The sequence below is a fragment of the Gavialis gangeticus genome, unplaced genomic scaffold, assembly GCF_001723915.1.
Source record: "Gavialis gangeticus isolate Ggan-Ray unplaced genomic scaffold, GavGan_comp1, whole genome shotgun sequence".
Taxonomy (NCBI): domain Eukaryota; kingdom Metazoa; phylum Chordata; order Crocodylia; family Gavialidae; genus Gavialis; species Gavialis gangeticus.
The window spans coordinates 19,377,951-19,391,947 of record NW_017728992.1 but is presented as its reverse complement, the minus strand read 5'-3'; positions in this window follow the sequence as shown (position 1 = coordinate 19,391,947).

Here is a 13,997-nt window from a genome sequence, read left to right as displayed (position 1 = left end):
TTGGCTCCCTCCGAGCCTGCTCTGTGCTGTGTGCGCCCTTGGCTCCCTCCGAGCCTCTTGGCTCACTCTGAGCCTACACACCCTTGGCTCCCGCCGAGCCTACAAGCCAGCCCTGCTTTGGGCTTCCCGGCACTGGGGCTCAGGTGGCATGCAGCCGTGCCTGGCCCCCTGACCCTTCTCACTGTATTTGGGTGCCCTTTCTTTGAATTTAAATATGTAGTAGTTTTAGCAAAAGTTTAAGGAATAAAGCCCCAGGGGGAGCTGATGGGCTGGATTGGGCAATTTTCTTCTTCATGGGCCACCACACCTTGGTGCCTGAGCAATGGCGGGAGACAGGAGGGTGGTGGGCTTGGCTGGCACCACTCTTCCCCTCCTGCTGGGAAGAGACTGGCCAGGGTGGGGGAGGGAGGGGCACTGCTGTGAGTGCAGGTTGCCCAAGTGTGTGTGTGTGTGTGTGTGTGCATGGTGCACCAGTGATTACAGTAATCTGGGCAATTGTCCACATCGCCCACCTGTAAGGCTGGCCCTCAGTATCTAAATTAACATTTTCCTCAGAACAGTCATAGCTAATTCAAGTTAAGTACCATTTAGGCCTTGTCTGTAAACAGCTGTGCTGCATCTGTTTTGATGCAAATCATATCCTGGAACAAGCAGCACCAGATTAAATTCCTTTTTAGCCCTAGTCTGATGCTTTGTAAAGCCATGCCATTGAATTCATCAGGTGAATCCCACTAAATGTAAGTTTATTTGTATTTATTCCAGAAGATTGGAACAAAACTACTGGTGATGTAGTAGGATATTGTACCTATAGCTGATGATAAAAAAAATTGCCATATTTTTTTTTCCCCATTCTGTTTGAGAGTATCTTTTTTGGGGGGGAGGGGGTAAAATCTAGATTTGAATAAAATTCTGTGCAAAAAGTCAAAATTGAAAATCCCGCTTGGAAAAAAAAGTTTCAAATGAATATCATTTCAATATTTATTTCTTTTTGCATTTCTTTTTCCTTATATATTATATCAGCAGAAATTTGGTATAAATTGACATAATGTATTAAAGTTATGTCAAGATGACTTGACTAATCATACACTACACTTAATGAGGAAATCCAGAGAAAGAAATTTATAAAGTAAGATCTAGTAGAATGTTATTTTTAAAATTAGTAACTGTAGCTCCTCATTGAGGCCTGAAACATCTTATTTTCAAGATCAGTGTTTCCTATTATTCTTCTAAAGGACTAGCTTGACACTTTATCATCTTTTTTGTCCAATGTGACAAAAGCTGACCATATTAATTAAAGAAGCACGTGTTTTAAATATACCTGAGATTAACCTTGAATAATGTTTTTGATCACTGAAAACAATGATGAATTGGGGTTATGTAGTGAAGGAAATAATTGTCCAGAAGATCCCTGGAATTTGGTTGTAGAAGATGCAAGGTTTCTAGTCAATGAGACTTTAGGATTTAATATACTGTATGATTTAGAGAGATTAGAAATATAATGGAGAACTGGATTTTATCCTTCTGCCACAGAGTTCATATAGGATGTTAAGCAGTTCAGTTAGCAAGCACTTCTGGAAGTACGTGATTGTGTTCTTTGCTTTCTGGGTAACTTAGTTCAGACCCTGAGATCTCACTTACAGAAATGCTTCACCCTCACATATGCAATTCAAATCAGTTAGGACTGTGCTTTGAAAATATAAAATCAAGTGGTTGGCTATAATGGTAAATGCTAAGACACTTGTTTTACCCATGTAGGAAACCAAAATTGGTTGATAGCTTGTCTTTACTTGCCATGGCTCAGTTCCCTTTTAGTAAACTAGGCATATCGCTACTCTTTCACCTCATTCAGACTTCTGTGAGAATACTGTATTGAAAAGCACTACAGAAAAGTCCATGAGGAAATCAATACTTCTTTCTTCAGAGCAGGGGTTTAGGGCCACACAGTGAACATGAATGGGGTTTGCTCAGAAATATCTTTGCACAAAGAAAAAGTTATAAGTAAGTTTTCAAAACTTCCCCATATTCTGTTAACTTAATTCTGAATACTTTTATTATAATACATTGCACCATGGAATAACTTTATTTTCTATTAAAATCCTTAATGAGATTTAAGCATTTGAGGTTTAAGTGTATTCTTGTAAGACATTTCTATTTTTGACCTTGTGATATTTCACATTTTGATTGGCTGGCATTTTTCATTCCTTTTCTATACATTAGCAAAGCTATAAACAAGAGAAGGAAAGGACTAGCCAGCCAATTAACCACAGAATATGAAAAGGTCAAAATAGAACAGCTCAAGAATTGCAGAATAAATGAGACTTTAAAATTGTGATATCTCATTCTCATGACAAAGATTCTAATGAGAAGAGAAAATGGCTCAACATTAATCTCATCCTATGACAAAGACAGTAAGAAACATGGGGAATTGGTTTAAACTTAACCTTACCCTCTTTCTTACATGTTTATGGTTGTAATCTTACAGTCCTCTTTAGCTGATGTTCAAAGGCATTTATGATTTAGAGGGATTATTCCATTTTAATTCAGTCAACATCAAGGAGAAACTTGTTGCATTTCCCTCTACAGGTTCTATATTTTTATTAAATCAGGAACAGCATATATGTAATGTATTAGATTAAGCTATATAATCCTTCACATGCACAATCAGAAGGATAATGCCTGATTCCACAGTGATCTTGGATTCACCAGGTTATTTTTTCCCTTAAATTCAATGGGCCAGTGTCACAGGGCACTAAGGTGCCTGTTCCTAGAAGGCCAGAAACTGCCTGGGGAGAGCCTAAAGAGACAGACATAAGCCCAGGTACAGGTTACCAGGGCAACAGGCTAGTGAGGAAATTAGCCTGCACTTGCACCTGGTCAGATGACCAGAAGAGGCAGGGCCCTGGGCCCATATAAACCCCAGGCTGGAACTTGGGAAGGCAGTTCTCTGCCAGTGGCCAAAGGGGAAGGAGTCCTCCTAGAGGAAGTGAAGGGAAGAGGCCTGACTGTAAGTTCTGCTTCTGGTAATGTAAAGGGGCAGAGCACACCTTGTGCAGATTGAGTTATGGTATAAACTAGGGGCTTGCATTTTTTACTTTTGTTTATAATGCTGATGGTTTGGGCTGAGGCTATTGGGGAAGGAGGAGGCCTCATTAAGAGGACACAGTGTTCAGGGGTGAGCAGACCCTGGTGCCCGAGAGGCCGCAGTGTTCAGGGGTGAGCATAACCTGGTGCCAGTGTGGGTGCAGAGAGAGACAGGGCTGTGGAGAGCCCTGTGATGACCCGACAGCTGAGTGAAACCAAGGTCTCAGAGGAACACTGTGTCAATACCATCTGCAAGGCTTGGGGCATGGTAAAGAGGCGGTTTGGAGCCACGCTTATAGCCCATAAGGCTGGGGGTGTTCCGAGACATCCATTTTGAAACCGGACCCACAAAGGGTCTGGGAACCCATGGGGTTCCCCGGGGTCTATCAGGGCCGTGTCCAACTAGACATGAAGACAGCCTCCCTATTTATTATAATTACATGAAGACATGGCAGTCTAAATAAGTGCAGTGCTATGAGTTCACATTCCTTCTGTTGCAGAAGATGAACTAGAAATAACTACAATGCTCACAACAAGGATACAGCTTCTTTCTAGCCCCTCTCCAAATCAAAGGCAAAATGATGATTTAATGCTAAGATAAAGTGTATTAGGGAGGTTTTGAGGCCACTGATAACCAGGTATCTGGGTTTTCCATTTCCCATGGAAAAATGGAGAAAACCACAGATTCCCTGTTTTTATTGGAGAAAACGTGGATTTCCCTTTTTAGCAGAGAAATCCATGGATTCTTCTCTTTTGCAAAGAGCTCTTGCAAGCTGCCACAGCTCCAAGAGGATGGGGGTGGTGCCCATCCAGTGATGACTGCTGCTGCCTACAAAACCTCCTACTGCCACCACCATGGAGCCATGCTCAGAGCCATGCCCAGGCTGCCTCTCCCACCTGGGACTGGTGCTGGGTGTAGGTTGCACCCAGCACTGGACAAGATTGCTGTTGCAGCCTGAGACTCCTCATCTGGGGCCCGCATCCCTGGGAGGGCTGCTGAGCTGTGCCAGAATCCTCTTGTGGGGCCCCTGGATCTTTCATACTGGATGAGGGAAGGCTGCCGCTGCTGCCTGGGACAGGTGGCAGCAGCAATTTTCTCCGGTGCTGGGCGACATGGCAGCCTCCTTTCATCTGGGGCACAGATCAAGGGGCTTGCACCCCCAGGAGGTCTTCCAGGCTGTGTCAGACTCCTCCTGGGGGTGCAAGCCCCAGGATCTTCTCCGGATGAGAGGAGGCTCAGGCTGCGACAGCAGCAACCTTATCCAGTACTGGGTGCAGCCCACGCCCAGCACCAGTCCCAGGTGGGAGAGGCAACCTGAGCCTCCTCTCATCCAGGGCACAGATCCAGGGGCTCACACCCAGGAGGGCTGCTGGGATGTGCCAGACTGCTCCCAGGGGTGTGAGCCCCCAGATCTGTGCACCAGATGAGGGGAGGCTGCCGCTGCTGTTTGGGACAGGCAGCAACAGCAATTTTCTCCAGTGGTGGGCACAGCCCACTGTTACCAGATTTACCCATCACTTTGGGGTGTGCTCATTTATTAAGGATACATTTCTAGGGTCTTGGTAATTCTATCAATGTGCTGCTTGTGTACTGATGTTTCTATATGGAACTGTATATCTCTCTTCTGCAAGTCCTCACCCCCAATGGAGCTATGTTGCAGGACTCAGTTTCAATGGGGCTGGGTTCCACCAGTCACCAAATCAGTCAAATACACAAACACACACAAATTAATGTGACACGACTGACCCAGCTGGGTTGATCAGCATGGACAGGCTGACACCCTCAAATGCCAGAAATCAGTTCATTAAGGTAACAGTAAAATGCAGTCAGGCACAAGCACACAAGTGAACAGAATACTTCTGAATCAGGCTGGGTGTCCAGCTGACACCCTCATGGACCAGCATTCAGTTCATAAAGGCACATCTGAGTCAAACTGGGTCAATCAACATGTACAAGCTGATCGTCTGTATGTGTTCCAAACTCAGCATGTCCCAATCTTTTGCCCTAACAATCCTAGTAGTGGTAGTCTCTTGATGAGCAGACTCCACAGTATTTCTGAGCTTCACAGGGATCCTTAGCTTATGTAAAAGAAGTGTTGCTGCAAATCAAGTAGGGAAGGAGAAGTAGAGAAGGAAAAATACACCTGCTTACCCCCAGTTTGACTATAAAAGTTATTTATCGCTGAGTATATGAAATGTATAATGGTACTAGTCATAATAGACATGCAAAGGAAAACAATCAAAGCAATTACAATACTAGCCTGGTTTCACTAAGTAATTTGGAAAACTTAGCTCAAGTTTAATACAATTCAGGTTCAGAAATCTAGGCCTAGAGAGTGTCGTGGAAAATTCTTAAGTTATGGGTGCTGGCAACACAGAAGAGTCAAAAGCTAGCATGCGCAATTTAGTCTATGAGTGGAAAATTCCAAGGCTCACCCAGCATGTGCCCTCTGGGTGACCTGAAGGCCTGTCAATCTAGCTTGACCTACTTTCCACTATGCGCACGCTCAGTCAGACACAAAGCCCAGTCAGATGCATGCTCAGTTCTCTGACTGCCTGACGTGATCAGACCACAAAATTCTGTGAAGAGAATGCTCTCATTGGCCACTAAATTGATATATAAGATTGGTGAGCCCCTCCGTTAGGGGGAGACCCGCTGAACTGAGGACAGAGGCTGGTCTTCCAGGGACTGTCCCTCAGCGAGGCTTTGCGGCCTATCGGTCTCCTCCAGTGGGGATTCTCGCTACGTCTCTGATTGCATTTCGTTCGTACGGCTTTGACCTTTGGCTTCCAACCTCCACTTTGATTCTGCGCTACCCACCGATCACAACCGAGACTTACCTGGAATCTGACTTCCGCATCACTCACCACCTCTGGAACATCCATTCGACGTTACAGTTTTGTTGTTTGTTCTTACCCCTACCTGAGCTGTTGACCAGCCCTAAGACTACTCAACGGGCAGCCGCACCTAGCTCTGGCTAGAACGCAAGGGCTTATTGGGGAACCTTGTGGGCCAACAGACCCCTCCATTGTTCTGTGTTATACTATAGCCAAAGAAATTGTCTACGCCTACGCCATCAAAGCATAAGTTGAATAAACCATTTTGGTTGGAACCATAAGCTTGTGTGCCACTCAGACTCAACCACCGCTAAAACCACCTGTTCGTACACCCTCGGCCCACCATGCCCAATTTCCTGAGACATGGCATCAGGAACAGGATCCATGGGAGGTGAAGAGTCTGAAGTGATTAAGGGCTGCCCGTCGCACAGCGGCATCCGCCAAATTAATGGCCCAGATGATCTAAAGGCCCACAACATATATCATTAGACTGCAGACTCAGTCGAACCGATGATCAGTGGGTACCTGTTCCTCACTGGGACCCGTGAGGGAGAATGGGCCATTTGGCTCAACTCCGGGGCATACCGCTGCATTATGCAGAATCCTCAGGCCATTTATCACCCCGAGGAAGAAAGCAGGACTGCTTCTCAGGCCAGTGCAAAACCTCCAGCTGTGGCAAGTCTCAGCCTGGCCCAGGAGTTTGGCCGATGTGTACGGTGTGTGAGTGAAGGAGGTAAAGAGACTCCTCCGGACCGGTTCATGTGCCCAACTATTACGGCCAGATCGTGGGGCCATGAGCTTCTCACTCAGCTCCGAGAGTCCCTGGAGAGGGACGGAAAAAAGGCCAAGTGGATGGGCCTACGCAAATGGGAAAAGGGCTGTATAATAAATGTGTTGTTTTGGGAGTACCTCACGTTATTGGGGGAGTTTTTAGACCAAGGGAAGCAGCTCAGGACTGCTACCCAAGCTCTGAACAACAAATTGGCAGAGCGGCCATTACTAAATGGCGCCGACAAAAAAGGGAGCGTGCCAAAAGCTCCACCGACATCATGGCATCAGACTCTGCCCCCCAGCCTGCCTCCCGCCTATGATCCTACCTCCACCTGCCTGGGACCCACCTCCCCCGCCTCCTCCGTCACCCATCCCTGCCCCCCCCAGCCGCCTCTACGCCGTCATCAGCCTCCCACAACAGCGCTATCTACCAAATCAGCGCCGCCACCGTACGTTAATCAACACCAACACAAGGAAGTACAGAGGATCAGTACTAGCAATGGCATGACTGCAACAGAGGAAAGACACGATGATGTAACCACTTGCATAAGGAACACTGATATGCAAACCATTACGAATCAACGATCCGATACTGAATGAGAGATCGAAGCAAGACAAACTGACGACCTGGAAATTACCACTGCTTATCCCATCGCCGTCCGAAAAGTTTTAGCTGGACCACAAGGACAGAACCAAGTAACCGTGACAACGAGATCCAGAACTCGTCTTGAAATGAACGAATTAAAGAAAGAAACAAGCATTCAAAATCAGGAAACACCCATTGCCTGGATTGGCAGATTAGTAGCTGAAGCAGGTAGTGAGACCCTGGATTGTGATGAAGCCATGTACTTGGTTCATAGAGCAGACTGGAGCCGAGCAAATGTTGTAATATTTTTGTCCCAATACTAGCAAATCAATACTGGCCTATACCACTTCCATCTTTAGTTGCAGAAGCGCTGCAACATAAAATTCATTGTTGGCACGAGGGAGCCACAGTTAAGAATACTACAGCCACTATATTGATTCATGCTATTATAGGAGCATCTTATGCCCTGTGGACTCCAGCTCATCAACCCCTGAACCTTTCACCAGCCCAGGTACAGGGACCGTGGCCGCACCGATTCGTGGCAATACCGGGTGACGTACCCTGCCTAAATGAAGCAGTCCAAGCTGCGACAGAAATTTTTGGCGGGAACCACAGTATAATTGCTAGACTCCTGCTGAATTCCTCTATAAATGGTCCAGTCATGCACACACTGGGACTACTAGATCAGTTACAAGGAGCAATGAAAACAAAATCTCAGCAAGATGCGTACCCTGTCACCAGTGAAACTCATGAGTCCATCACAGTGTACCCAACTGAGAAGTCACCTGCTTACTTTCAAAAAAGGGACCCAAAACTAAATCATGCAAAAGGGTTCCAACAGACCAGAACACCACAGATGAGAAGATATCAATCTCATGGATCACCTTACCAATCTAGAAAACACTCGTTTTGAGCGAATTACTCACCCCCACCACGATCCTTGTGGGAGAGAGCCATGTTTGGATTTCTTCTGGTGAAATCTGGACTGTCTAAGGAGAAATTAAGACTGCTTGGAGATGATGGACAAAAAGATCTGGCCTACGTGATAGGTTTTAATGACTTCCACGACAAGCAAAAAAATGAGTGAGCGCCGTCGGCGCGACTACGACAACTGACGGCTTAACGTTTTTCTGTAGAAATGATCCAGAACCAGACCAATTAATACAAAACGAACAACTATGTGAACCCAAACGAATCAATCCTTCCCATAATGAATTAAAATGAATAGAATGGAACCATGGCTAATTAACACGAAACGAATCACCAAATGATGAAAAACCACAAGTCGAACGAAACAGAAGCGGATGTGAGCGAATGGAGTTGCATGAAAGCAAATTGACACCACGATGAGTAAAAATGAGAATAAAAAGGAAGAAAATGGTAACTTTCATGGATCAAAGATTTCCAGAGACGATTGGAGAAGGAAACTACCAACGGAAAACTCGAGACGATAACAAGCGAGTTGTTGTGGCTACCAACCACATGAAGATATTCGAGGACGACCCACGACCCTACACCTCACTAGACGTACAAAATTCCGAGGATTCATTTGATTTCATGACTGCTAAATTCTTACTGGGTACGGGAGCACAAGTAAATGTCATAAAACCATCGATTCCACACCAACGGACGAGTAAGATCATGATGGTACAGGGCTTAAACACTGCAACCGCGACAACACATGTAAAATTCCTTGTTAAGGGCCACAGCAAACTACTAGACACGGTGTTAGGGAATGTTAATATTCTAGGTATCCCAGGTATCCGCGCCTTGGGCTTAAAAGATAAGGTACTTGAGGCCCTTCCTATCACCACGATACCTGAGATGGCATGGCATCAACCCACTCTGAAGATTACTTCCATCTGGAAATATACTCCAATACCCACAAAACCCCAATTGCACGAACCACTCGATGTCTTACTTGAGGAATTGATGAGAAACAAGTCCATTACATTGATTTATGCGAGTACGCGGCTTTCACCAGGATGGGGAATACCCAAGCCAGGAAAGCCGAGTGAAGTCCACCTAGTGGTGGACTACCGTGAAGTCAATAAACGTTGTGTTGTGCTAACCCAACCAGCACCTTACACGCTACTCCAGAGTTTGAACGAGATGGCCGAATATCAAGCAAGCAAATGGATTGGCACTACTCTAGACCTTAAGAACATGTTTTTTTCCATTCCAATAACAGACCATAATGGGATCCTCAACATGTGTGTGAGGGGTAAAATGTACAGGTGGAATGTCTGCCCACAGGGCTATTGCAACACTCTGGCATTAGCAACAAGTGCCATTAATGAAAGCCTTGATCATTTCCATCATAACCATCTGGCGAGTAGGTGTGTCAAGATTCGGCGCTACCTGGACGATATCACTCTGATGGGAAGAGACGAAGAGCTTGTAAATGCCATCACCACCGACCTGGTACAACATCTGAGTGCTGACGGTTGGATCATTAACACTCAGAAATCCCAACTGATACCCACAAATCGTATTAATTTTCTGGGAACTATATTTCATGGACCCACCAGATGGGGAACAACTCATGACGCAATTGACCTTGATCTCTGGGAAGATAAGACCCCAATAACAAAATGTGATTTTTAGTCATTATTGGACAAGTTGAACTGGGTTCGACATTATGTTACCCCACAACACTTACCCTTATTGGCCAGGATTCAATGACAAATTCGGGAAAAGACGAGACAAAAGACACCTTGGTCCCCAAGAGATGACAAAGCCCTCAGGGAGTTGGTAGCATCTGTCATAGCTACTACTTTATACCCCATCGATTTCGGAGTACCCCTAACAATCTTAATTGGATTCACCGACAACCATCTTTTCGTTACAGCAAAGAACCTGGATGGCAACCTTGTTTTTGTTGCCCACCGAACTCTTCAGGCAGCGCAACATAGATACGGGGTCATAGGAAAAACTCTTCTGGCTGCCCAATTAGCCAAACCTCTCGGGGTAGGAAAAGGAAAACTGAAAGCAATAGGGACAACCCTACTGATGCGACTCCTTCACGATCGTCCGGATGCATATTTTCAAGGGGACCCTTCCACTTGGAGTGCCCTGGTTCTTAACCATCTCTACTTGTGGCATGCATGGAGACATGAGGACTTACCACCACGATCAACCCCACCAGATTCACACAACGTTATACTCTACAGTACAATGCAGCCAGCGTGGATGGCATCGGATGGTTCCACCCGTGACAGCGGGAAGTATGGCTTTTATTGCCATCTGTGCTCTATACACCAAATCCACCCTGGTTGTGAATCTGCCCAATGAAATGAGCTTCTGGGATTTCAAGAAGATATACGACACTGTTTTGAACATCACGAAGAGACCCTTCCTGTCCCTATAGTAGCTATTGACTCCCACTACATCTATAAAATCGTGACGGGCACCGCATCTCCCACAGAACACCTTCAGCTGTGGGATGATATTTACCATCTATTATCCTCTTTTTCTGTTTTGCTGCTTATCAAGCATACCCATTCCCACCGGGCCGACACCAAACCTGTTCACCAACGAACTGACGAATTACTAGAAGACTCAATTTCTTCTGATGTCTTTGTTATTAGCACTGCCAATACCCCTGTATGGGTGGACCCATACTTAACCTGGCTCCATAAGCACTGGGGCCATCCAGGTCCGCATGCTTGTTACCAATGATGGTGCCAGAGATCTGGTAGTAATCTATCTTACGGGTCTCATTGGAACTGGAAACGAATCGCTCAGGCTTGGACCGCTTGCGCAAAGGAAAAGTGTCATCAAACTGCAAACATGAAAGGTGCCCTAGCTAAAAGTCATTTTGAGCCTGGAAAAACCTAGCAAGTGGATTTTTTTGGCCCCTTGCCTGGAGCTTCCATCCCTAACTGGGGACTGATTATTGTTGATCTTGGCACCCGTCAGTTAACGGTTGTCCCTCTCTGTAAGACACACGCTGCAGCGGTAATTACAGCTCTTATTAGTATCTTCACGATGTGGAAAACTCCGACTACCATCCAATCTGACGGCAGACCACCGTTCACGTCATCCGCCATAGACCGGTTTGCGTGCTTGTATAACATCACGTGGCATCACCACTTGCCATACCATCCGCAGTCAAATGGGGTGGTAGAGCATGCCATTGGGCTCTACAAAGAAGCTCTATGTCTCAAAGGTCAAGGGAGTTACAAAGCATGGACAAAATACAATCTTGAAATCATGATCAACTTAAATTCTACAAAAGAATTATGGAATTCCAGACCGCCTAGTATCGTCCAACCCTGGACGCCAAAATTTGTTCTATCCAAGCTTGTATGGATCATGTTACCTGACCCAAAAAATCGGCATCCAAAGACCCTACAAGGAACAGTGATTTCGGCTGAGACATATCCTAATACCTACCTCATCGAGTTAACGGAAAGTGGCTAATCTATACTCGCCCATCACAATTGGCTGACAAGGGGAGCAATAACAGATTCCATAGTGAATGAGGACGACCAGCCTACATAGATCTTTGTCTCATTTCAGATTTCTCCAACCTTAAAAGATCTCCTGAATCGGCAATGGCACCCCTATATATCAGGATCATCTTGTTGGTGTACTTAATTCGACTTGCTTTTGCATTTGACTCTTTGACTGCACGGAGAAATATTCAGGACCTGAAAAGATTGATCCTAGCTGAGCGGCAGGCACATATCGTACTGTTTGGCCTAACGCTAGTTCTGTTTATAATCAGCGTGACCTGCTTGTTTTTTGTCTTTAAATCTCTGACACGACGGTTGAAAGCCTTATCTGCTTTTGTTTATAAGAAGTTACCCCCTCATCTCGATATTAAATTTGAAGACGCCGTTGAGCCTTGACTCGACTTTATATCGCCTATGTTCCCAGCAAGGGGGCATATTAAGTTGGACTCCCGATTGGTGCTGGAAACATAGAAGAGATAGGCCCTAGGACTATAGTGTAAATAATTCTAGTTCGGAGTTTGTTCTGTCCCAATTCTTGTTGTTTCAGATTTGATCAGCCATTGAGAAACAACCCCGTGATTCAACTTTCTTCGAGCCATCGAAAACATCACAGCCACCCGACTCAAGATGATATTATAATCCGATCAACGCAACACAGGATTCACCAGGACATTACAGCACCAGGACTAAAGAACTCTCCAGTGACTCTTGTATTATATTGTATGTGTTGTATATATGTTGTTGTAACATCTGATGAATTGACTCCTAAGTTTAGTCATTCATCGAACTTGGTATTACAGTTATTATCAGTATAGGCCAACGTTACAGGAGATGATGAGACTGGCGACGGTCTCACCGCCTGCCTTAACGTACCGATGGTGGCAGATGACCCCATCTTTACACCCTATTTAATACCGCTCAACGTTACTGAATGGTTCAGCCAAGTTTCACGAAGTCAATTACCATCCATGACTGTAACATACGGTACGTTAGACGACGGTAACTTACATCAGGTGCAATATACCTGGAAGAAAATTTTCTCTCTTTTCAACCTCAACAACATGGAAGAAAAGAGATGTATACAAACAACTTTAGGAGAACCTCCGTATACCCTAAAACCTATGAAGATACCCTGTGCCAAGATCCCCTGGGGATCTAATTCGGAGTGTAGCGGTGAGACTTTAATTGATGACTCACTTCCCTGGGACCTGCGATCTGTTACCCCTCCCTGGGCGGTAACATTCCCTTCTGTCCCGGGCCCTGGATATATAGTGGAAGTCACTCGCGTAGCATTAAAAATTCCTTCCACTGTGACTCGGTGGAAAGTTTCAAGCACCGATTTGTATTTAAAGTTTTATTATCCTGTCCTTCGAGCAAAGGTGATCAGTGCAGCTTGCCACGGAATAGGCAATCCCATCAAGGATACAGATTCCCACTATCTGGAGCCACTCTTCCAATTTGGGGGAAGCTGTTCCCTATTGTACAGCCCTGCCCCATTAGGACTAGTGTGGGCTTGTAACGATGGTCGACTCCATCTAAGGCTGCCGGCCACCCTGTCCAAAGTACAATGCTTTTTAAGCTTGGTGTTACTTTGTCTGCCACTACTTGCAAACGCGGCCCATCCCCCCAGTCTAGCTGTGTTGTACCGCCACACCCAATCAACAACACTGGTGCGGAGTACTCTCACAAGAGGGGAGAAAATCACCCAAGGCCTCGCTTGGAGCTTTGAAGGCCTCTTTTTGTGGGGCCTCGTGATTGGCAAGGCTCGAATAGCCTTAGCCAAGTTACCGGAGCAAGTCGAACTGTTGGCGAACCATACCGCCACAGGGTTCGAATTAATAGAACAACAGCTCCAAGAAACATCTCATATGACCATGCAGAATCGGCTGGCATTGGATGAGCTTTTAATACAGCAGGGAGGTCTATGCCAATATTTGAACCTGACCCATGACATGTGCTGCATAGCCATCCCTAATGTCAGCATCCCATTACAATGCCAAATTGTTAAGATCAAATGGATTGTCGAAGACGTTAATTCTATCGCAGGTATAGGACAAGGCTGGCTTTCGAAGTTCTTTAATTGGCTAGGGTTAAATGCCTCATCATGGTTGGTAAACTTGTTAACGCCCTTGTTGTCATTCCTGATTATATTCATTACAATTGTTATTATAGTTAGTTGCATATTTCAGGTTATCTCACGAAGAGTTGCGAATCTACCTGTTTGTATATATTCTGCCATACCCGGCTATTTAGACTTAAGA